General features: G+C 48.7%; 1 long non-coding RNA gene across 1 annotated transcript; it reads left to right on the forward strand.

Moving 5' to 3' along the window:
* The first annotated feature begins 2,276 nt into the window (after nt 1–2,276).
* Nucleotides 2,277–25,015, forward strand: LOC137656978 (uncharacterized). The gene is made up of 3 exons (XR_011047074.1): nt 2,277–2,387; nt 2,988–3,123; nt 24,895–25,015. It is a non-coding gene; the product is annotated as an uncharacterized lncRNA (long non-coding RNA).
* The last annotated feature ends 1,177 nt before the right edge of the window (nt 25,016–26,192 follow it).

A 26,192-nucleotide genomic window follows, 5' to 3' on the forward strand; every position in this document is an offset into this window, starting at 1 on the left:
TTTTAGTTGTCTGTATAATATTCATGGGTGCTGCTTTTCAGGCCTATGGCGTACTTAACACGTCAGCATAATCGACATTTGGTGATCATATTTTCTATGCTTGTGTTTTCTGTTCATTTCAGAATCTGTTTGGAATTTTGATCTCGCAAGGTTAAGCCAATAATTTTCATTCCAGAATCTGCTTGGAATCTGATCTCTCAAGGTTAAGCCAATAATTTTCATTCCAGAATCTGCTTGGAATCTGATCTCTCAAGGTTAAGCCAATAATTTTCATTCCAGAATCTGCTTGGAATCTGGTCTCACAAGGTTAAGCCAATAATTTTCTCACATTGGGAAATATAAATTTTTTTCTAGTTTCTGGCGATAGTTCATAAAAAGTCCATGTCTCTGCACCATGGAGGAAAGTCCTAATGCATACTGTTGTTCTTATTCTTGGATTTTAGTCAGTTTTGGGAGTTTGTTCATAAAAACCACCTTGGTTCTCAGCCCGCAAAAAGCACTATTTCATGTCCTATCATTATCGGTAAACAGTGAAGACTGGCACATTTTGATTTGGTGTAGTTTGTTGTTCTATGACTGTTCTTGTATTTGTATCTTTACTTTTAGGTAAAGTTCCCAGTACAGTATATTTGAAGATATGAAGTCTAAAGATGTTGCATTGACTCTGGCGTATGGGGCAAAATAGGTTATCAGCATATTACAGGTCAACCATTTGACCGAGAAGTCTGTGATGTAGTCTACATGCTACCATCCATTCAGCTGTTAGAAATATAAAGTACTATATACTGTACTGAACCCCCTTCCCCAACTGTTGCAGGTATTATAGGAAATTTGATATGACCCTAAATAATTGTTGACATCAATAATGCCAACAAATATGGCCAAGCAGCAGGACTGTGTTTTATTGAATTTGGGACATCTGACATGAACTGGGAATGGAGAAACCCACTCACTGCTGATTGCTTAATAAATTCCATCACTGTTAACAGGACGAGAGAAGTTTTGTCTTGTCAGTAGAAAGTATAGAATCTTCATTCGTTGAAATAGAATTTTCTCATATTTAAGAAATTAGATCTTTTCTTAAACTGTCGTTGCACAAGGACAAAGCTTTGAAGCAGTTTTAACTGTTATCTGAAACTGTCAATAACTGCTTGGGTAACTGACAATAACTGCCTGGCCAATGTTCAAGAAAGTATTTTTCAAGAATTTAGGTTTATCTAAATTTTTTTGGGAATTCCAGTTATTGAATTTTAAGACAATCCCTCATTCTCCAGGTTATATGGCTACCAGTAAGGGTTTCCAGGCAAGTTGGGATCGTGGATTTATTTTAAGATTTTATTTGGTCTTGTCTTTGATTATCTTCTTGTCCTCCAGGCTTTTGGTGGCTTATTATTAGTTGTCTGCATAAAATTTGTTAGTGCTCCTCTTTAGGCTTACAGTACACTCCACCATAGTTGACCTTTGTTGATCATAACTTCTATGCTTGTACTTTCTGATCATTCCAGTATCTCTTTGGAAACAGATTTCTCAAGAATAGTCCCATAATTTTCTACTAACAGGAAATATGAAAATTTTGCAGTTGTCCAAGTCTCTATTAGCCTTTTGTCCTTGCATCATGGAGGCGTCGAGGTGCATACTGTTTGCTCACACTTGGATTTTAGTCATTCAGTTTCAGGTGTTTATTTTCTCATAACACATCTTTATGAAATTCAGAAGGGGAAAAAAAAACTTTTAAAAAGGCACCCCTTACAGTTGTGTATTACTGTATTAACAGTGAAAGATGACACATACCAATTTGGTGATCTATGATTGAAGATAAAATGTCTAAAGATTGATTTGGGGTTGTGGACCAAAATAGCAGCAATGTCAGAATGTTGCTGGTCAATGATCACATGAAGTGAACGAGTGATATGGGCTTTAGAGCACTCCCTAGTACTCTGAGACCTAACGTTAGCATCTGTCAGTGTGCTCGTATCTCAAGATTGTACTCTTATCTCTATGCAAAATTTTGTTTGAAGGATGGTTCGTATCTCGAAATGCTTGTATGTTGAGTGCTCATATGTCAAGGTATTTTGCATAATACAATAACTGTAAATCCTTTGAATCTCCTAAGTATTTAATAATAAACTTTGAGTATTCCTTTTCCCTCGTAGAATATTCTTACAATGTGAAATTACCTGTAATTTTGGGGGGTACTTTATGAAATTGTTATTGTTTGTAATTGAATTGCAATTATATCTTTATTTTTACAGAAATGTAGTCATTGATGGGCTGACCTTAGATGTCAGGATGCCTGAAAACTTTAAATCATTCATTCATTCATTGATGGGCTTTGTTGGAATAATCAGTTATACGACCTAAGAGAGGAATCAAAGGATTTGGTGATGGTGAGCATGGCAAAACTATGTATCAAGAATAGGATTTTGTTTGAATTGTATATTTAATTTCATGATTTGAACCGAACTTATAGAATCTTTGCACATTATGTCTGACAATGATGCTCAGCTCTTCGTGCAAACCTTTATCAATCTTAAAAATTTTCTTTGTGGTATTAAAAGTTGCAAAATGGCACCAGTAATTTCAGAAGCTATTTAGTATGTTAATAGGTGTCTTTAATAAGAGAATAAATAATTCTTGCACATTTGGAGACATGAATGGAATATTTCCTGATGCTGGCAGAAGTGTTAATTTTTTTTTGTTTCTTAAATGTGTAACAATTTTAATGACGATTCCTCTGATGATAATGGCAGAATTTTGGAAATTAATTAGCAAAATGTAGCTCCTTGGTTGTGCCAAAAAACTTTTATTGGTTCTTAGTCAAGATTACTTTCAAGTAGCTTTACATGCCAATGTGTAATGACTAGGCAATAAATAAGGAACTTCTTTGCACTGATTATTTGCCAGAAACAAAATGAGGCATCTTTTCTGATCTCAGTTAATGAACAAATAAATTGTAAATAACTAATACTATATTATATGAACTTTAGGTCTGATGCATCAGTAAAACTGCAATAAAGCCACCACAGAAGGGCAATGGAGATAGTCTGCAGGAAGTTTGATAGAAATGAAGCTACAGACAAAGAGAAATGAAGTTACAAAGGGCAATGAATCAACACACAAAAGGTAATAAAGCTACAGCTGGAGGGCAACTTAGCTGTAGACAAAGGTAAGTGAAACTACAGCTGTAGGAAGATAGAGGCTAAGGAAACTATAACTGTAGAAAGATGAAGCAACAGCTGAAGAGCAGTGAAGCTACAGCTGAAAGAGAATATGTCAATGAAGATACAGTTGCAGGAAGACGCAGGGCAACGAAGCTACAACTGAAGGGAAATTTAGCTGTAACTGATTGATGATAGTGTGTAATGAGGCTACTGCTTAAGGGCAAAAAAGCTGAAGGATTTAGCTCTAAAGGAAAACTAAGCTACAACAAAAAGTTAATGTTGTTACAGCTGGAGGGTAACGAAGCTACAAAGGGAAATGAAGCTTACAGCTGCAGGTAGATGGAAGGTAATGAAGTCACAGCCAAAGGACAATGAAGGTAGAGTTGAAACCAGAGGGCAATGCAGCTATAATAAAGAGGTATATGAAGCCATAGCTGCAGGAGAATTAAGTGCAATGAAGCTACAGCTGGAGTGCAATGAACCCACTTCCAAAGGGCAATAAAGCCACTGTATTGCTGCAGGCCAACAAAGCAATGAAGCTACGGTAGTTAAGCCATATCTGGAGAACAGTGAGGCGTTATCTGAAGAGCAATGAGGCTCCAACTCGAAGACTTGGAGGGCAATGAAGTGGTAGTCGAAGTCGAAGGGCATGTGAAGTGACAGTGACAGGGCAATGCAGCTCTATCTATAGGGCAATGCAGCTCTATCAAAAGGGCAATGAAACTGCAGATGCAGGGCAGTGCAGCTATATCTAAAGGGCAATGAAACCGCAGTTGCAGGGCAATGCAGCTCTATCTAAAGGGTAATGCAGCTCCATGTTGAAGACAATGCGGTCACAGTCACAGGGTAATGCAGCTCCATCTGAAGAGTAATGCTGTGTCGCAGGGCAGTCAAGCTCCATCTGAAGGGCAATGAAGCCACAGGCAATGCAGGTCCTTATGAAGCTGCATTTGCAGTAAAATGCAGCTCTGTCTGAAGGGCAATGGGGGCTCCGTATGAAGGGCAATAAAGCCACAGTTGCAGGGCAATGCAGCTCCATCTGAAGGGTAATGAAGCTTTAGTCACAGGTCGATGCAGCTCCATCTGGAAGGCAATGAAGCCGCAGTCGCAGAGCAATGCAGCTCCATCTGAAGGGCAATCCAGCTGCAGTCGCAGGGCAATGCAGCTCAATCTGAAGGGTAATGAAGCCGCAGTCACAGGGCAATGCAGCTCAATCTGAAGGGCAATGAATCTGCAGTCACAGAGCAATGCAGCTTTATCAGAAGGGCAATGAAGCGGCAGTCGCAGGGTAATGCAGCTCTATCTGAAAAGAAATTAAGCTCCATGTGAAGGGCAATGAAGCCGTAGTTGCAGAGCAATGCAACTCAATCTGAAGGGCAATTATTCCACAGTTGCAGGGCAATGCAGAACCATCAGAAAGGCAATGAAGCTTCAGTCGCAGTTCACTGATGTTCCATCTGAAGGGTAATGCAGCTCCAGCTAAAGGGCAATGAAGCTGCAGTCGCAGAGCAATGCAGCTACACCTGAAATGCACTGAAACTGCAGTCGCAGGGCAATGCAGTTCCATCCGTAGGGCAATGAAGCCAGTCGCAGTGCAATGAAGTCTTCGCAGGGCATTGGAGCCGCAGTCGCAGGGCAATGCAGAACCATCAGAAAGGCAATCAAGCTTCAGTCACAGTTCACTGATGTTCCATCTGAAGGGCAATGAAGTCGCAGTCACAGGGCATTGGAGCCGCAGTAGTAGAGCACAATACAGTCACAGTCGCAGGGTAATGCAGCTCAATCTGAAGGGCTATGAAGCTCCATCTGAAGGGCAATGAAGCCATAGTAGCAGGGGAATGGAGTCGCAGTCCCAGGGCATTGGAGCTGCAGTAGTAGAGCACTATACAGTCAAAGGGCAATGCAGCTCCATGAAGCAATGCAGCTCCATCTGAAGGACAGTGAAGCCACAGTTGCAGGCCAATGCAGCTCCATCTGAAGGGTAATGAATCTCCATCTGAAGGGCAATGAAGCTGCAGGGCAATGCAGCTCTATAAAAGGGCAATGAAGCCGTAGTCGCAGGGCAATGCAGCTCCATGTAACGGGCAATGAAGCTGCAGTCACAGGTCGATGCAGCTCCATCTAAAGAGCAATGAAGCAGCAGTCAAAGGGCAATGCAGCTTCATCTGAAGGGCAATGAGTACGTAGTCGCAGGGCAATGCAGATGCATCTGAAGGGCAATGAATCCACAGTCACAGGGCAATACAGCTTCATCTGAAGGGCAATGAAGCCACCATCGCAGGGCAATGCAGCTCCATCTGGAGAGCAATGAAGCCGCAGTTACAGGGCAATGTAGCTCAATATTAAGGGCAATGAAGCCAGAGGCACAGGGGCAATGCAGCTGCATCTCAAGGGCAATGAAGCCGCAGTCCCAGGGCAATACAGCTCCATCTGAAAACCAATGAAACCATAGTTGCAGGGCAATGCAGCTCCATCTGAAGGCCAATGAAGCAGCAGGCAAAGGGCAATGATGCAGCAGTCACAGGGCAATGCAGCTCCATCTGAAGAGCAATGAAGCCGCAGTTACAGGGCAATGAAGCCAGAGGCGCAGGGGTAATGCAGCTGCACCTCAAGGGCAATGAAGCCGCAGTCCCAGGGCAATTCAGCTCCATCTGAAAACCAATGAAACCATAGTTGCAGGGCAATGCAGCTCCATCTGAAGGCCAATGAAGCAGCAGGCGAAGGGCAATGATGCAGCAGTCACAGGGCAATGCAGCTCCATCTGAAGAGCAATGAAGCCACAGGCGCAGGGTAATGTAGCTCCATCTGAAGGGCAATGAAGCCGTAGTCGTAGGGCAATGCAGTTCCATCTGGAGGGCAATAAAGCCGCAGTCCCAGGGCAATACAGCTCCATCTGAACACCAATGAAACCATAGTTGCAGGGCAATGCAACTCCATCTGAAGGGCAATGAAACCACAGGCGCAGCGTAATGCAGCTCCATCTGAAGGGCAATGAAGCCGTAGGGCAATGCAGCTCTATCTGGAGGGCAATAAAGCTGCAGTCGCAGGGCAATACAGCTCCATCTGAAGGCCAAGGAATCTGCAATCGCAGGGCAATGCAGCTTAATCTGAAGGGCAATGAAGCCATTGTCGCAGGGCAATGAAGCTCCATCTGAAGGGCAATGACGCCGTAGTCGCAGGGCAATGCAGCTCCATCTGAAGGCCAATGAAGCCGTAGTCACAGGGCAATGCAGCTCCAGAATAAGGGCAATGAAGCCACAGTCACAGGGCAATGCATTTCCATCTGAAGGGCAATGAGGCCTTAGTCGCAGGGAAATGCAGATGCATCTGAGGGCAATGAATCCACAGTCACAGGGCAATACAGCTCCACCTGAAGGGCAATGAAGCCGTAGTCGCAGGGTAGTGCAGCTCCAGAATAAGGGCAATGAAGCCGCAGTCACAGGGCAATGCAGCTCCATCTGTAGGGGAATGAAGCCACAGTCATAAGACAATGCAGCTTCATCTGAAGGGCAATGAGGCCGTAGTTGCAGGGCAATGCAGATGCATCTGAAGGGCAATAAATCCACAGTCATAGGGCAATGCAGCTCCAGAATAAGGGCAATGAAGCCGCCGTCACAGGGCATTTAAGCTCCATCTGAAGGGCAATGAAGCCGCAGTCACAGGGTAATGCATTTTCATATGAAGGGCAATGAAGCCGCAGTTACAGGGCAATGCAGCTCAATATTATGGGCAATGAAGCCACAGGCGCAGGGGTAATGCAGCTGCATCTCATGGGCAATGAAGCCACAGGCCCAGGGCAATACAGCTCAATCTGAAAACCAATGAAACCATAGTTGCAGGGCAATGCAGCTCCATCTGAAGGCCAATGAAGCAGCTGGCGAAGGGCAATGATGCAGCAGTCGCAGGGCAATGCAGCTCCATCTGAAGAGCAATGAAGCCACAGGCGCAGGGGTAATGCAGCTGCATCTCGAGGGCAATGAAGCCGCAGGCCCAGGGCAATACAGCTCCATCTTCATGAAAACCAAGGAAACCATAGTTGCAGGGCAATACAGCTCCATCTGAAGGCCAATGAATCTGCAATCGCAGAGCAATGCAGCTCGAGAATAAGGGCAATAAAGCTGCAGTCACAGGGCATTTAAGCTCCATCTGAAGGGCAATGCAGCCATAGTCGCAGGGCAATGCAGTTCCATCTGAAGGCCAATGAAGCCGTAGTCGCAGGGCAATGCAGCTCCAGAATAAGTGCAATGAAGCCGCAGTCACAGGGCAATGCAGCTCCAGAATAAGGGCGATGAAGCCGCCGTCACAGGGCATTTAAGATCCATCTGAAGGGCAATGAAGCCGCAGTCACAGGCCAATGCAGCTACATATGAAGGGCAATAAAACCACAGTTAAGGGCATTGCAGCTCAATATTAAGGGCAATGAAGCTACAGGCACAGGGGCAATGCAGCTGCATCTCAAGGGCAATGAAGCCGCAGTCCCAGGGCAATACAGCTCCATCTGAATACCAATGAAACCATAGTTGCAGGGCAATGGAGCTGCATCTCAAGGGCAATGAATCTGCAGTCCCAGGGCAATACAGCTCCAGAATTAGGACAATGAAGCCGCAGTCACAGGGCAATGAAGCTCCATCTGAAGGGCAATGACGCCGTTGTCGCAGGGCAATGCAGCTCCATCTGAAGGCCAATGAAGCCGTAGTCGCAGGGCAATGCAGCTCCATCTGAAGGCCAATGAAGCCGTAGTCACAGGACAATGCAGCTCCAGAATAAGGGCAATGAAGCCGCAGTCGCAGGGCAATGCAGCTCCATCTGAAGGGCAATGCAGTCGCAGGGCAATGCAGCTCCATCTGAAGGGCAATGCAGCTCCATCTGAAGGGCAATGAAGCCGTAATCGCAGGGCAATGCAGCTCCATCTGAAAACCAATGAAACCATAGTTGCAGGGCAATGCAGCTCCATCTGAAGGCCAATGAAGCAGCAGGCGAAGGGCAATGATGCAGCAGTCACAGGGCAATGCAGCTCCATCTGAAGAGCAATGAAGCCGCAGTTACAGGGCAATGAAGCCAGAGGCGCAGGGGTAATGCAGCTGCACCTCAAGGGCAATGAAGCCGCAGTCCCAGGGCAATTCAGCTCCATCTGAAAACCAATGAAACCATAGTTGCAGGGCAATGCAGCTCCATCTGAAGGCCAATGAAGCAGCAGGCGAAGGGCAATGATGCAGCAGTCACAGGGCAATGCAGCTCCATCTGAAGAGCAATGAAGCCACAGGTGCAGGGTAATGTAGCTCCATCTGAAGGGCAATGAAGCCGTAGTCGTAGGGCAATGCAGCTCCATCTGGAGGGCAATAAAGCCACAGTCCCAGGGCAATACAGCTCCATCTGAACACCAATGAAACCATAGTTGCAGGGCAATGCAACTCCATCTGAAGGGCAATGAAACCACAGGCGCAGCGTAATGCAGCTCCATCTGAAGGGCAATGAAGCCGTAGGGCAATGCAGCTCTATCTGGAGGGCAATAAAGACGCAGTCGCAGGGCAATGCAGCTCCATCTGAAGGCCAAGGAATCTGCAATCACAGGGCAATGCAGCTTAATCTGAAGGGCAATGAAGCTCCATCTGAAGGGCAATGACGCCGTAGTCGCAGGGCAATGCAGCTCCATCTGAAGGCCAATGAAGCCGTAGTCACAGGGCAATGCAGCTCCAGAATAAGGGCAATGAAGCCACAGTCACAGGGCAATGCATTTCCATCTGAAGGGCAATGAGGCCTTAGTCGCAGGGAAATGCAGATGCATCTGAGGGCAATGAATCCACAGTCACAGGGCAATACAGCTCCACCTGAAGGGCAATGAAGCCGTAGTCGCAGGGTAGTGCAGCTCCAGAATAAGGGCAATGAAGCCGCAGTCACAGGGCAATGCAGCTCCATCTGTAGGGGAATGAAGCCACAGTCATTAGACAATGCAGCTTCATCTGAAGGGCAATGAGGCCGTAGTTGCAGGGCAATGCAGATGCATCTGAAGGGCAATAAATCCAGTCATAGGGCAATGCAGCTCCAGAATAAGGGCAATGAAGCCGCCGTCACAGGGCATTTAAGCTCCATCTGAAGGGCAATGAAGCCGCAGTCACAGGGTAATGCATTTTCATATGAAGGGCAATGAAGCCGCAGTTACAGGGCAATGCAGCTCAATATTATGGGCAATGAAGCCACAGGCGCAGGGGTAATGCAGCTGCATCTCATGGGCAATGTAGCCACAGGCCCAGGGCAATACAGCTCAATCTGAAAACCAATGAAACCATAGTTGCAGGGCAATGCAGCTCCATCTGAAGGCCAATGAAGCAGCTGGCGAAGGGCAATGATGCAGCAGTCGCAGGGCAATGCAGCTCCATCTGAAGAGCAATGAAGCCACAGGCGCAGGGGTAATGCAGCTGCATCTCGAGGGCAATGAAGCCGCAGGCCCAGGGCAATACAGCTCCATCTTCATGAAAACCAAGGAAACCATAGTTGCAGGGCAATACAGCTCCATCTGAAGGCCAATGAATCTGCAATCGCAGAGCAATGCAGCTCGAGAATAAGGGCAATAAAGCTGCAGTCACAGGGCATTTAAGCTCCATCTGAAGGGCAATGCAGCCGTAGTCGCAGGGCAATGCAGTTCCATCTGAAGGCCAATGAAGCCGTAGTCGCAGGGCAATGCAGCTCCAGAATAAGTGCAATGAAGCCGCAGTCACAGGGCAATGCAGCTCCAGAATAAGGGCAATGAAGCCGCCGTCACAGGGCATTTAAGATCCATCTGAAGGGCAATGAAGCCGCAGTCACAGGCCAATGCAGCTACATATGAAGGGCAATAAAACCACAGTTAAGGGCATTGCAGCTCAATATTAAGGGCAATGAAGCTACAGGCACAGGGGCAATGCAGCTGCATCTCAAGGGCAATGAAGCCGCAGTCCCAGGGCAATACAGCTCCATCTGAATACCAATGAAACCATAGTTGCAGGGCAATGGAGCTGCATCTCAAGGGCAATGAATCTGCAGTCCCAGGGCAATACAGCTCCAGAATTAGGACAATGAAGCCGCAGTCACAGGGCAATGAAGCTCCATCTGAAGGGCAATGACGCCGTTGTCGCAGGGCAATGCAGCTCCATCTGAAGGCCAATGAAGCCGTAGTCGCAGGGCAATGCAGCTCCATCTGAAGGCCAATGAAGCCGTAGTCACAGGACAATGCAGCTCCAGAATAAGGGCAATGAAGCCGCAGTCGCAGGGCAATGCAGCTCCATCTGAAGGGCAATGCAGTCGCAGGGCAATGCAGCTCCATCTGAAGGGCAATGCAGCTCCATCTGAAGGGCAATGAAGCCGTAATCGCAGGGCAATGCAGCTCCATCTGAAAACCAATGAAACCATAGTTGCAGGGCAATGCAGCTCCATCTGAAGGCCAATGAAGCAGCAGGCGAAGGGCAATGATGCAGCAGTCACAGGGCAATGCAGCTCCATCTGAAGAGCAATGAAGCCGCAGTTACAGGGCAATGAAGCCAGAGGCGCAGGGGTAATGCAGCTGCACCTCAAGGGCAATGAAGCCGCAGTCCCAGGGCAATTCAGCTCCATCTGAAAACCAATGAAACCATAGTTGCAGGGCAATGCAGCTCCATCTGAAGGCCAATGAAGCAGCAGGCGAAGGGCAATGATGCAGCAGTCACAGGGCAATGCAGCTCCATCTGAAGAGCAATGAAGCCACAGGTGCAGGGTAATGTAGCTCCATCTGAAGGGCAATGAAGCCGTAGTCGTAGGGCAATGCAGCTCCATCTGGAGGGCAATAAAGCCACAGTCCCAGGGCAATACAGCTCCATCTGAACACCAATGAAACCATAGTTGCAGGGCAATGCAACTCCATCTGAAGGGCAATGAAACCACAGGCGCAGCGTAATGCAGCTCCATCTGAAGGGCAATGAAGCCGTAGGGCAATGCAGCTCTATCTGGAGGGCAATAAAGACGCAGTCGCAGGGCAATGCAGCTCCATCTGAAGGCCAAGGAATCTGCAATCACAGGGCAATGCAGCTTAATCTGAAGGGCAATGAAGCCATTGTCGCAGGGCAATGAAGCTCCATCTGAAGGGCAATGACGCCGTAGTCGCAGGGCAATGCAGCTCCATCTGAAGGCCAATGAAGCCGTAGTCACAGGGCAATGCAGCTCCAGAATAAGGGCAATGAAGCCACAGTCACAGGGCAATGCATTTCCATCTGAAGGGCAATGAGGCCTTAGTCGCAGGGAAATGCAGATGCATCTGAGGGCAATGAATCCACAGTCACAGGGCAATACAGCTCCACCTGAAGGGCAATGAAGCCGTAGTCGCAGGGTAGTGCAGCTCCAGAATAAGGGCAATGAAGCCGCAGTCACAGGGCAATGCAGCTCCATCTGTAGGGGAATGAAGCCACAGTCATTAGACAATGCAGCTTCATCTGAAGGGCAATGAGGCCGTAGTTGCAGGGCAATGCAGATGCATCTGAAGGGCAATAAATCCAGTCATAGGGCAATGCAGCTCCAGAATAAGGGCAATGAAGCCGCCGTCACAGGGCATTTAAGCTCCATCTGAAGGGCAATGAAGCCGCAGTCACAGGGTAATGCATTTTCATATGAAGGGCAATGAAGCCGCAGTTACAGGGCAATGCAGCTCAATATTATGGGCAATGAAGCCACAGGCGCAGGGGTAATGCAGCTGCATCTCATGGGCAATGTAGCCACAGGCCCAGGGCAATACAGCTCAATCTGAAAACCAATGAAACCATAGTTGCAGGGCAATGCAGCTCCATCTGAAGGCCAATGAAGCAGCTGGCGAAGGGCAATGATGCAGCAGTCGCAGGGCAATGCAGCTCCATCTGAAGAGCAATGAAGCCACAGGCGCAGGGGTAATGCAGCTGCATCTCGAGGGCAATGAAGCCGCAGGCCCAGGGCAATACAGCTCCATCTTCATGAAAACCAAGGAAACCATAGTTGCAGGGCAATACAGCTCCATCTGAAGGCCAATGAATCTGCAATCGCAGAGCAATGCAGCTCGAGAATAAGGGCAATAAAGCTGCAGTCACAGGGCATTTAAGCTCCATCTGAAGGGCAATGCAGCCGTAGTCGCAGGGCAATGCAGTTCCATCTGAAGGCCAATGAAGCCGTAGTCGCAGGGCAATGCAGCTCCAGAATAAGTGCAATGAAGCCGCAGTCACAGGGCAATGCAGCTCCAGAATAAGGGCAATGAAGCCGCCGTCACAGGGCATTTAAGATCCATCTGAAGGGCAATGAAGCCGCAGTCACAGGCCAATGCAGCTACATATGAAGGGCAATAAAACCACAGTTAAGGGCATTGCAGCTCAATATTAAGGGCAATGAAGCTACAGGCACAGGGGCAATGCAGCTGCATCTCAAGGGCAATGAAGCCGCAGTCCCAGGGCAATACAGCTCCATCTGAATACCAATGAAACCATAGTTGCAGGGCAATGGAGCTGCATCTCAAGGGCAATGAATCTGCAGTCCCAGGGCAATACAGCTCCAGAATTAGGACAATGAAGCCGCAGTCACAGGGCAATGAAGCTCCATCTGAAGGGCAATGACGCCGTTGTCGCAGGGCAATGCAGCTCCATCTGAAGGCCAATGAAGCCGTAGTCGCAGGGCAATGCAGCTCCATCTGAAGGCCAATGAAGCCGTAGTCACAGGACAATGCAGCTCCAGAATAAGGGCAATGAAGCCGCAGTCGCAGGGCAATGCAGCTCCATCTGAAGGGCAATGCAGTCGCAGGGCAATGCAGCTCCATCTGAAGGGCAATGCAGCTCCATCTGAAGGGCAATGAAGCCGTAATCGCAGGGCAATGCAGCTCCATCTGAAAACCAATGAAACCATAGTTGCAGGGCAATGCAGCTCCATCTGAAGGCCAATGAAGCAGCAGGCGAAGGGCAATGATGCAGCAGTCACAGGGCAATGCAGCTCCATCTGAAGAGCAATGAAGCCGCAGTTACAGGGCAATGAAGCCAGAGGCGCAGGGGTAATGCAGCTGCACCTCAAGGGCAATGAAGCCGCAGTCCCAGGGCAATTCAGCTCCATCTGAAAACCAATGAAACCATAGTTGCAGGGCAATGCAGCTCCATCTGAAGGCCAATGAAGCAGCAGGCGAAGGGCAATGATGCAGCAGTCACAGGGCAATGCAGCTCCATCTGAAGAGCAATGAAGCCACAGGTGCAGGGTAATGTAGCTCCATCTGAAGGGCAATGAAGCCGTAGTCGTAGGGCAATGCAGCTCCATCTGGAGGGCAATAAAGCCACAGTCCCAGGGCAATACAGCTCCATCTGAACACCAATGAAACCATAGTTGCAGGGCAATGCAACTCCATCTGAAGGGCAATGAAACCACAGGCGCAGCGTAATGCAGCTCCATCTGAAGGGCAATGAAGCCGTAGGGCAATGCAGCTCTATCTGGAGGGCAATAAAGACGCAGTCGCAGGGCAATGCAGCTCCATCTGAAGGCCAAGGAATCTGCAATCACAGGGCAATGCAGCTTAATCTGAAGGGCAATGAAGCCATTGTCGCAGGGCAATGAAGCTCCATCTGAAGGGCAATGACGCCGTAGTCGCAGGGCAATGCAGCTCCATCTGAAGGCCAATGAAGCCGTAGTCACAGGGCAATGCAGCTCCAGAATAAGGGCAATGAAGCCACAGTCACAGGGCAATGCATTTCCATCTGAAGGGCAATGAGGCCTTAGTCGCAGGGAAATGCAGATGCATCTGAGGGCAATGAATCCACAGTCACAGGGCAATACAGCTCCACCTGAAGGGCAATGAAGCCGTAGTCGCAGGGTAGTGCAGCTCCAGAATAAGGGCAATGAAGCCGCAGTCACAGGGCAATGCAGCTCCATCTGTAGGGGAATGAAGCCACAGTCATTAGACAATGCAGCTTCATCTGAAGGGCAATGAGGCCGTAGTTGCAGGGCAATGCAGATGCATCTGAAGGGCAATAAATCCAGTCATAGGGCAATGCAGCTCCAGAATAAGGGCAATGAAGCCGCCGTCACAGGGCATTTAAGCTCCATCTGAAGGGCAATGAAGCCGCAGTCACAGGGTAATGCATTTTCATATGAAGGGCAATGAAGCCGCAGTTACAGGGCAATGCAGCTCAATATTATGGGCAATGAAGCCACAGGCGCAGGGGTAATGCAGCTGCATCTCATGGGCAATGTAGCCACAGGCCCAGGGCAATACAGCTCAATCTGAAAACCAATGAAACCATAGTTGCAGGGCAATGCAGCTCCATCTGAAGGCCAATGAAGCAGCTGGCGAAGGGCAATGATGCAGCAGTCGCAGGGCAATGCAGCTCCATCTGAAGAGCAATGAAGCCACAGGCGCAGGGGTAATGCAGCTGCATCTCGAGGGCAATGAAGCCGCAGGCCCAGGGCAATACAGCTCCATCTTCATGAAAACCAAGGAAACCATAGTTGCAGGGCAATACAGCTCCATCTGAAGGCCAATGAATCTGCAATCGCAGAGCAATGCAGCTCGAGAATAAGGGCAATAAAGCTGCAGTCACAGGGCATTTAAGCTCCATCTGAAGGGCAATGCAGCCGTAGTCGCAGGGCAATGCAGTTCCATCTGAAGGCCAATGAAGCCGTAGTCGCAGGGCAATGCAGCTCCAGAATAAGTGCAATGAAGCCGCAGTCACAGGGCAATGCAGCTCCAGAATAAGGGCAATGAAGCCGCCGTCACAGGGCATTTAAGATCCATCTGAAGGGCAATGAAGCCGCAGTCACAGGCCAATGCAGCTACATATGAAGGGCAATAAAACCACAGTTAAGGGCATTGCAGCTCAATATTAAGGGCAATGAAGCTACAGGCACAGGGGCAATGCAGCTGCATCTCAAGGGCAATGAAGCCGCAGTCCCAGGGCAATACAGCTCCATCTGAATACCAATGAAACCATAGTTGCAGGGCAATGGAGCTGCATCTCAAGGGCAATGAATCTGCAGTCCCAGGGCAATACAGCTCCAGAATTAGGACAATGAAGCCGCAGTCACAGGGCAATGAAGCTCCATCTGAAGGGCAATGACGCCGTTGTCGCAGGGCAATGCAGCTCCATCTGAAGGCCAATGAAGCCGTAGTCGCAGGGCAATGCAGCTCCATCTGAAGGCCAATGAAGCCGTAGTCACAGGACAATGCAGCTCCAGAATAAGGGCAATGAAGCCGCAGTCGCAGGGCAATGCAGCTCCATCTGAAGGGCAATGCAGTCGCAGGGCAATGCAGCTCCATCTGAAGGGCAATGCAGCTCCATCTGAAGGGCAATGAAGCCGTAATCGCAGGGCAATGCAGCTCCATCTGAAAACCAATGAAACCATAGTTGCAGGGCAATGCAGCTCCATCTGAAGGCCAATGGAGCAGCAGGCGAAGGGCAATGATGCAGCAGTCACAGGGCAATGCAGCTCCATCTGAAGAGCAATGAAGCCGCAGTTACAGGGCAATGAAGCCAGAGGCGCAGGGGTAATGCAGCTGCACCTCAAGGGCAATGAAGCCGCAGTCCCAGGGCAATACAGCTCCATCTGAAAACCAATGAAACCATAGTTGCAGGGCAATGCTGCTCCATCTGAAGGCCAATGAAGCAGCAGGCGAAGGGCAATGATGCAGCAGTCACAGGGCAATGCAGCTCCATCTGAAGAGCAATGAAGCCACAGGTGCAGGGTAATGTAGCTCCATCTGAAGGGCAATGAAGCCGTAGTCGTAGGGCAATGCAGCTCCATCTGGAGGGCAATAAAGCCACAGTCCCAGGGCAATACAGCTCCATCTGAACACCAATGAAACCATAGTTGCAGGGCAATGCAACTCCATCTGAAGGGCAATGAAACCACAGGCGCAGCGTAATGCAGCTCCATCTGAAGGGCAATGAAGCCGTAGGGCAATGCAGCTCTATCTGGAGGGCAATAAAGACGCAGTCGCAGGGCAATGCAGCTCCATCTGAAGGCCAAGGAATCTGCAATCACAGGGCAATGCAGCTTAATCTGAAGGGCAATGAAGCCATTGTCGCAGGGCAATGAAGCTCCATCTGAAGGGCAATGACGCCGTAGTCGCAGGGCAATGCAGCTCCATCTGAAGGCCAATGAAGCCGTAGTCACAGGGCAATGCAGCTCCAGAATAAGGGCAATGAAGCCACAGTCACAGGGCAATGCATTTCCATCTGAAGGGCAATGAGGCCTTAGTCGCAGGGAAATGCAGATGCATCTGAGGGCAATGAATCCACAGTCACAGGGCAATACAGCTCCACCTGAAGGGCAATGAAGCCGTAGTCGCAGGGTAGTGCAGCTCCAGAATAAGGGCAATGAAGCCGCAGTCACAGGGCAATGCAGCTCCATCTGTAGGGGAATGAAGCCACAGTCATTAGACAATGCAGCTTCATCTGAAGGGCAATGAGGCCGTAGTTGCAGGGCAATGCAGATGCATCTGAAGGGCAATAAATCCAGTCATAGGGCAATGCAGCTCCAGAATAAGGGCAATGAAGCCGCCGTCACAGGGCATTTAAGCTCCATCTGAAGGGCAATGAAGCCGCAGTCACAGGGTAATGCATTTTCATATGAAGGGCAATGAAGCCGCAGTTACAGGGCAATGCAGCTCAATATTATGGGCAATGAAGCCACAGGCGCAGGGGTAATGCAGCTGCATCTCATGGGCAATGTAGCCACAGGCCCAGGGCAATACAGCTCAATCTGAAAACCAATGAAACCATAGTTGCAGGGCAATGCAGCTCCATCTGAAGGCCAATGAAGCAGCTGGCGAAGGGCAATGATGCAGCAGTCGCAGGGCAATGCAGCTCCATCTGAAGAGCAATGAAGCCACAGGCGCAGGGGTAATGCAGCTGCATCTCGAGGGCAATGAAGCCGCAGGCCCAGGGCAATACAGCTCCATCTTCATGAAAACCAATGAAACCATAGTTGCAGGGCAATACAGCTCCATCTGAAGGCCAATGAATCTGCAATCGCAGAGCAATGCAGCTCGAGAATAAGGGCAATAAAGCTGCAGTCACAGGGCAATGCAGCCGTAGTCGCAGGGCAATGCAGTTCCATCTGAAGGCCAATGAAGCCGTAGTCGCAGGGCAATGCAGCTCCAGAATAAGTGTAATGAAGCCGCAGTCACAGGGCAATGCAGCTCCAGAATAAGGGCAATGAAGCCGCCGTCACAGGGCATTTAAGATCCATCTGAAGGGCAATGAAGCCGCAGTCACAATGCAGCTAAATATGAAGGGCAATAAAACCACAGTTAAGGGCATTGCAGCTCAATATTAAGGGCAATGAAGCTACAGGCACAGGGGCAATGCAGCTGCATCTCAAGGGCAATGAAGCCGCAGTCCCAGGGCAATACAGCTCCATCTGAATACCAATGAAACCATAGTTGCAGGGCAATGGAGCTGCATCTCAAGGGCAATGAATCTGCAGTCCCAGGGCAAAACAGCTCCAGAATTAGGACAATGAAGCCGCAGTCACAGGGCAATGAAGCTCCATCTGAAGGGCAATGACGCCGTTGTCGCAGGGCAATGCAGCTCCATCTGAAGGCCAATGAAGCCGTAGTCGCAGGGCAATGCAGCTCCATCTGAAGGCCAATGAAGCCGTAGTCACAGGGCAATGCAGCTCCAGAATAAGGGCAATGAAGCCGCAGTCGCAGGGCAATGCAGCTCCATCTGAAGGGCAATGCAGCTCCATCTGAAGGGCAATGAAGCCGTAATCGCAGGGCAATGCAGCTCCATCTGAAGGGCAATGAAGCCGTAATCGCAGGGCAATGCAGCTCCATCTGAAGGGCAATGTAACCATAGTTGTCGGGCAATGCAGCTCCATCTGAAGGGCAATGAAGCCGCAGTCGCAGGGCAATGAAGCCGCAGTCCCAGGGCAATGCAGCTTCATCTGAAGGGCAATGAAGCCATAATTGCAGGGCAATGCAGTTCCATCTGAAGGGCAATGAAGCCATAATTGCAGGGCAATGCAGCTCCATCTGAAGGGCAATGAAGCCGCAGTCGCAGGGCAATGCAGCTCCATCTGAAGGGCAATGAAGCCATAATTGCAGGGCAATGCAGCTCCATCTGTAGGGCAATGAAGCTGCAGTCGCAGGGCAATGCAGCTCCATCTGTAGGGCAATGAAGCCGCAGTCGCAGGGCAATGCAGCTCCATCTGTAGGGCAATGTAACCATAGTTGCCGGGCAATGCAGCTCCATCTAAAGGGCAATAAAGCTGCAGTCGCAGGGTAATGCAGCTCCATCTGAAGGGCAATGTAACCATAGTTGCCGGTTAATGCAGCTCCATCTGAAGGGCAATGAAGCCGCAGTCGCAGGGCAATGCAGCTACATCTGAAGGGCAATGTAACCATAGTTGCCGGGCAATGCAGCTCCATCTGAAGGGCAATGAAGCCGCAGTCGCAGGGCAATGCAGCTTCATCTGAAGGGCAATGAAGCTGTAGTCGCAGGGCAATGCAGCTCCATCTGAAGGGCAATGTAACCATAGTTGCCGGGCAATGCAGCTCCATCTAAAGGGCAATGAAACCACAGGCGCATGGTAATGCAGCTGCACCTCAAGGGCAATGTAAAAGTAGTTGTCGGGCAATGCAGCTCCATCTGAAAAGCAATGAAGCTGCAGTCGCAGGGCAATGCAGCTAATGCTCCATCTGAAGGGCATTGAAGCCATAGTCGTAGGGCAATGCAGCCTTCATATGAAGAGCAATGAAGCCACAGTTACAGGGCATTGCAGCTCAATATTAAGGGCAATGAAGCCACAGGCGCAGGGGTAATGCCGCTGCATCTCAAGGGCAATGAATCCGCAGTCCCAGGGCAATACAGCTCCATCTGAATACCAGTGAAACCATAGTTGCAGGGCAATGCAGCTCCATCTAAAGGGCAATGAAGCAGCAGGTGAAGGGCAATGAAGCTCCATCTGAAGGGCAATGACGCCGTAGTCGCAGGGCAATACAGCTCCAGAATTGGGGCAATGAAGCCGCAGTCACAGGGCAATGAAGCTCCATCTGAAGGGCAATGACGCCGTCGTCGCAGGGCAATGCAGCTCCATCTGAAGGCCAATGAAGCCGTAGTCGCAGGGCAATGCAGCTCCATCTGAAGGCCAATGAAGCCGTAGTCACAGGGCAATGCAGCTCCAGAATAAGGGCAATGAAGCTGCAGGGCAATGCTGCTCTATCTGAAGGGCAATGCAGTTGCAGGGCAATGCAGCTCCATCTGAAGGGCAATGAAGCCGTAATTGCAGGGCAATGCAGCTCCATCAGAAGGGCAATGAAGCCACAGTCGCAGGGCAATGCAGCTCCATCTGGAGGGCAATGTAACCATAGTTTCCGGGCAATGCAGCTCCATCTAAAGGGCAATGAAGCCGCAGTTGCAGGGCAATGCAGCTCCATCTGAAGGGCAATGAAGCCGTAATCGCAGGGCAATGCAGCTCCATCTGAAGGGCAATGTAACCATAGTTGTCGGGCAATGCAGCTCCATCTGAAGGTCAATGAAGCCGCAGTCGCAGGGCAATGCAGCTCCATCTGAAGGGTAATAAAGCCGCAGTCGCAGGGCAATGCAGCTCCTTCTGAAGGCCCATGAATCTGCAATTGCAGGGCAATGCAGCTTAATATGAAGGGTAATGAAGCTGCAGTCACAGGGCAATGCAACTCCATCTGATAGGCAATGAAACCACAGGCGCAGGGTAATGCAGCTCCATCTGAAGGGCAATGAAAGCATAGTTGCATGGCAATGCAGCTTTATCTGAAGGGCAATGAAGCCGTAGTCGCAGGGCAATGCAACTCCATCTGATAGGCAATGAAACCACAGGCGCAGGGTAATGCAGCTCCATCTGAAGGGCAATGAAGCCGCAGTCACAGGGCAATGAAGCTCGATCTGAAGAGCAATGAAGCCGCAGTCGCAGGGCAATGCAGCTAATGCTCCATCTGAAGGGCAATGAATCCATAGTCGTAGGGCAATGTAGCCTTCATATGAAGAGCAATGAAGCCACAGTTACAGGGCATTGCAGCTCAATATTAAGGGCAATGAAGCCACAGGCGCAGGGGTAATGCAGCTCCATCTCAAGGGCAATGAATCCGCAGTCCCAGGGCAATACAGCTCCATCTGAATACCAGTGAAACCATAGTTGCAGGGCAATGCAGATCCATCTAAAGGGCAATGAAGCAGCAGGTGAAGGGCAATGAAGCTCCATCTGAAGGGCAATGATGCCGTAGTCGCAGGGCAATACAGCTCCAGAATTAGGGCAATGAAGCCGCAGTCACAGGGCAATGAAGCTCCATCTGAAGGGCAATGACGCCGTAGTCGCAGGGCAATGCAGCTCCATCTGAAGGCCCATGAATCTGCAATTGCAGGGCAATGCAGCTTAATCTGAAGGGTAATGAAGCTGCAGTCACAGGGCATCACAACTCCATCTGAAGAGCAATGAAAGCATAGTTGCATGGCAATGCAGCTTTATCTGAAGGGCAATGAAGCCGTAGTCGCAGGGCAATGCAACTCCATATGATAGGCAATGAAACCACAGGCGCAGGGTAATGCAGCTCCATCTGAAGGGCAATGAAGCCGCAGTCACAGGGCAATGAAGCTCGATCTGAAGAGCAATGAAGCCGCAGTCGCAGGGCAATGCAGCTAATGCTCCATCTGAAGGGCAATGAATCCATAGTCGTAGGGCAATGTAGCCTTCATATGAAGAGCAATGAAGCCACAGTTACAGGGCATTGCAGCTCAATATTAAGGGCAATGAAGCCACAGGCGCAGGGGTAATGCAGCTCCATCTCAAGGGCAATGAATCCGCAGTCCCAGGGCAATACAGCTCCATCTGAATACCAGTGAAACCATAGTTGCAGGGCAATGCAGCTCCATCTAAAGGGCAATGAAGCAGCAGGTGAAGGGCAATGAAGCTCCATCTGAAGGGCAATGATGCCGTAGTCGCAGGGCAATACAGCTCCAGAATTAGGGCAATGAAGCCGCAGTCACAGGGCAATGAAGCTCCATCTGAAGGGCAATGACGCCATAGTCGCAGGGCAATGCAGCTCCATCTGAAGGCCAATAAAGCCGTAGTCGCAGGGCAATGCAGCTCCAGAATAAGGGCAATGAATTTGCAGTCGCAAGGCGATGCAGCTTAATCTGAAGGGCAATGAAGCTGCAGTCACAGGGCAATGCAGCTCCATCTGAAGGGCAATGAAGTCACAGGGCAATGCAGCTCCATCTGAAGGGCAATGACGCCGTAGTTGCAGGGCAATGCAGCTCCATCTGAAGGCCAATGAAGCCGTAGTCACAGGGCAATGCAGCTCCAGAATAAGGGCAATGAATTTGCAGTCTCAAGGCGATGCAGCTTAATCTGAAGGGCAATGAAGCTGCAGTCACAGGGCAATACGGTTCCATCTGAAGAGCAATGAAATCATGGTTGCAGGGCAATGCAGCTCCATCTGAAGGGCAATGTAACCATAGTTGCCGGGCAATGCAGCTCCATCTGAAGGGCAATGAAGCTGCAGTCACAGGGCAATGCAGCTCCATCTGAGGGGCAATGAAGCCGCAGTCGCAGGGCAATGCAGCTCCATCCTCAGGGCAATACAGCTTTAATTGCAGGGCAATGCAGCTCCATCTGAAGGGCAATGAAGCCACAGTCGCAGGGCAATGCAGCTCCATCTGAAGGGCAATGAAGCCGCAGTCGCAGGGCAATGCAGCTCCATCTGGAGGGCAATGTAACCATAGTTTCCAGGCAATGCAGCTCCATCTAAAGGGCAATGAAGCCGCAGTTGCAGGGCAATGCAGCTCCATCTGAAGGGCAATGAAGCCGTAATTGCAGGGCAATGCAGCTCCATCTGAAGGGCAATGTAACCATAGTTGTCGGGCAATCCAGCTCCATCTGAAGAGCAATGAAGCCGCAGTCGCAGGGCAATGCAGCTCCATCTGAAGGGCAATGAAGCCGCAGTCGCAGGGCAATGGAGCTCCATCTGAAGGGCAATGTAACCATAGTTGCCGGGCAATGCAGCTCCATCTAAAGGGCAATAAAGCCGCAGTCGCAGGGCAATGCAGCTCCATCTGAAGGGCAATGAAGCTGTAATCACAGGGCAATGCAGCTCCATCTGAAGGGCAATGTAACCATAGTTGCCGGGCAATGCAGCTCCATCTGAAGGGCAATGAAGTCACAAGGCAATGCAGCTCCATCTGAAGGGCAATGATGCCGTAGTTGCAGGGCAATGCAGCTCCATCTGAAGGCCAATGAAGCCGTAGTCACAGGGCAATGCAGCTCCAGAATAAGGGCAATGAATTTGCAGTCGCAAGGCGCTGCAGCTTAATCTGAAGGGCAATGAAGTCACAGGGTAATGCAGCTCCATCTGAAGGGCAATGAAGCTGCAGTCACAGGGCAATGCAGCTCCATCTGAAGGGCAATGAAGTCACAGGGCAATGCAGCTCCCTCTGAAGGGCAATGAAGCTGCAGTCACAGGGCAATACGGTTCCATCTGAAGAGCAATGAAATCATGGTTGCAGGGCAATGCAGCTCCATCTGAAGGGCAATGTAACCATAGTTGCCTGGCAATGCAGCTCCATCTGAAGGGCAATTAAGCTGCAGTCACAGGGCAATGCAGCTCCATCTGAAGGGCAATGAAGCTGCAGTTGCAGGGCAATGCAGCTCCATCCTCAGGGCAATGAAGTTGTAATTGCAGGGCAATGCAGCTCCATCTGAAGGGCAATGAAGCCACAGTCGCAGGGCAATGCAGCTCCATCTGAAGGGCAATGAAGCCGCAGTCGCAGGGCAATGCAGCTCCATCTGGAGGGCAATGTAACCATAGTTTCCAGGCAATGCAGCTCCATCTAAAGGGCAATGAAGCCGCAGTTGCAGGGCAATGCAGCTCCATCTGAAGGGCAATGAAGCCGTAATTGCAGGGCAATGCAGCTCCATCTGAAGGGCAATGTAACCATAGTTGTCGGGCAATCCAGCTCCATCTGAAGAGCAATGAAGCTCCATCTGAAGGCCAATGAAGCCGCAGTCGCAGGGCAATGCAGCTCCATCTGAAGGGCAATGAAGCCATAATTGCAGGGCAATGCAGCTCCATTTGATGGGCAATGAAGCCGCAGTCGCAGGGCAATGCAGCTCCATCTGTAGGGCAATGAAGCCGCAGTCGCAGGGCAATGCAGCTCCATCTGAAGGGCAATGTAACCATAGTTGCCGGGCAATGCAGCTCCATCTAAAGGGCAATAAAGCCGCAGTCGCAGGGCAATGCAGCTCCATCTGAAGGGCAATGAAGCCGTAATCACAGGGCAATGCAGCTCCATCTGAAGGGCAATGTAACCATAGTTGCCGGGCAATGCAGCTCCATCTGAAGGGCAATGAAGCCGCAGTCGCAGGGCAATGTAGCTCCATCTGAAGGGTAATGAAGCCGTAATCACAGGGCAATGCAGCTCCATCTGAAGGGCAATGAAGCCGTAATCACAGGGCAATGCAGTTCCATCTGAAGGGCAATGAAGCCGCAGTCACAGGGCAATGCAGCTCCATCTGAAGGGCAATGAAGCTGCAGTCACAGGCCAATGCAGCTCCATCTGAAGGGCAATGAAGCTGCAGTCACAGGGCAATGCAGCTCCATCTGAAGGGCAATGAAGTCACAGGGCAATGCAGCTCCATCTGAAGGGCAATGAAGTCACAGGGCAATGCAGCTCCATCTGAAGGGCAATGATTTTGCTGTCACAGGGCAATGCAACTATCTGAAGGTCAACACAGTTCCATCTGAATGGCTATGAAGCTCTTGCTTGAAGTCACAGTTTGACAATGAAACTACAGTTGAAGGGCAATGAAGCAGAGGCTGAAGAACCGTGAAGCTCTATCTGAACGGCAATGAAGATCCATCTGAAGGGCAATAGAGGTCCAGCTTAAAGACCCTGGAAGGCAAATTAAACTAATTGAAGGGCAATGAAGCTCCACCTTAAAGACCTGGAGGACAATGAAACCATAGTTGCAGGGGCGATAAAGCTATGGCTGAAGGGGAATGAAGCTCTATCTGTACGGCAATGAAACACTTGAAAATCAGTGAAGCTTCCAGTTGGAGGGCAGTGCATTTAAACTGCATATAGTTGTGTAACAATGCAACAGCTGTAGAAAAATGGAGGGCAATTGATAGGGGTTCACAAAGTTAGAGGGGAAGGGCAGATTCACAAAAATGGGAGGCAATTAAGTCGAGGGTACAAAGATGTAGGACAATATAAGTTGGACGTCAAAAATCTTTGGTGCCTCTAAATATTTCACAATTTCAATTTTTTTTTTTTTTTAAACCTACTGTCCAATATCCTCATTAATATATAATAGTTTGGGTTCTCCCCTGGAATATTTTAAAATTTTGGGTAAATGTTAACCCTTTTACCCCCAGGCTATATGGAAATTTCCAACCCTTAACCTCCAGGGGGTTATTTTTTCCCAGCACATTTTGCAGTATATTTATTTTAATTGCTCTAACAGCCTTAATTTTTGTCATAGAGGGGTCAGATTGGTCTCATTCTCTTGGAAAATGCCTGAATTTTCTCAAAAAATATAATATGAAAAAAAAATTTTTTATAGAATTTTTTTGCTAGGACGTACCAGTACACGTCCATGGGGGTAAAGGGATGGCTTTTGTGAAACTTACCAGTACGTCCTTTGGGGGTAAAAGGGTTAACACTACTCTGGCTTTAAAAACCCCATGGGAGGTTCATTAGAAAAAGTTATGCTCTCATCTGTTAAAATATGACAAGTTTTTACTGCAAACCACCAGGTGTTGGACACAGCCCATTTATCAAGGCAGAACTCAAACAAGACCCTGAGAGCATAAGTTGAGGATACTACCTGTTAAGCAAACAACTGGCCTGCTGAGTTTCTCAACCAATCTAATCAATTGTCTACCTGGTAAGTGTTATTGTATTAATGCATTAAATTCAAGCAGTGAGCAAAATATATACATAAAACCTTAGTGTCAAGAGGATAATTTTAACACCATAAAATCTTTAAACACTTAGTGTAAATAGGTTTTCCATTATACACTTGCAAGCATTTAAGCCTCAATTATGTTTCATCTGCTTATTGGTTAAGTATCACTAGTTTTCTGACCTCTCAATTCCCTAAAACTACAGGAAAAAAAATGAAAAGGCAGAGATATAACTGAAATTTATTATCAATATGCAATGGTAACATATCAAAAGTATTTTTAACTTCTGTTTGTTATTTAAGATCAATTATACCTTCAAAGAAGTGAAGTAATATATTTCCAATTTGCTACCTACTTTCCAGAAGAGTGCCGGCAGAAAATTAATTAGGATGCCAGCTAGACGGAAAAGAAGGGAAGCAATAGAAGAATGAAGGCCAGTACCTGGAGATTTTAAGGAAAGCCAATTAGTTTAACAAATATTCGAAAGCAGAAGTTGGTGGCAGCAGAAATTGTTGAAGAAAGTTGAGAATATGGGGGAAGACTTGAATGTAAAAGAACACCAGAAATACAAATAAAGGTGGAAGTCTAAGCAGCATGAAGGTTGAAGAATAAATTAATTAAACCCTGGAACTCTAAACAGCATTAACACTAGAATGAAGGCTGAAGAATAGTCATAAAACCTGCACAATCAATAATAATTACAATGAATACAGCAACAGCAAAATCTATCAAGAAGGAGCATGGAGGTAATAGTTGAAAAGTTAACAGCAGCAAACACTGAGAAAGAAGGCAGCAGATTGCTGTAAAACTAGAAGCTGGATATTTAAAGACTACAGTACCAATAGCAAAGCACAGAGAGATACAATCGCATAAAATTAGAGATTGAAGTTATAGAAAAAATAGATTGCAGCAATGATTATTGGGGATACAGCAGCAAAAGATTCCCCGACGGCGATAGAAAGGAAACTGCAATAAAAGTAATATTAGTACCAGGGACACAGCAGTGAAACCTCCAGTAAGCAGGCAAGATTGAGGGCAAGGACGTTTCACAATTCCACAAAAAAAGGACTGCACGGAAGGCAAGGAAATCATAACTGCATGAAATTGGAAAGGAATAATTCAGTTAAAGATGCAAGGCAATGATGCTA

This window comes from Palaemon carinicauda, chromosome 18 (assembly GCF_036898095.1).
Source record: "Palaemon carinicauda isolate YSFRI2023 chromosome 18, ASM3689809v2, whole genome shotgun sequence".
NCBI lineage: Eukaryota > Metazoa > Arthropoda > Malacostraca > Decapoda > Palaemonidae > Palaemon > Palaemon carinicauda.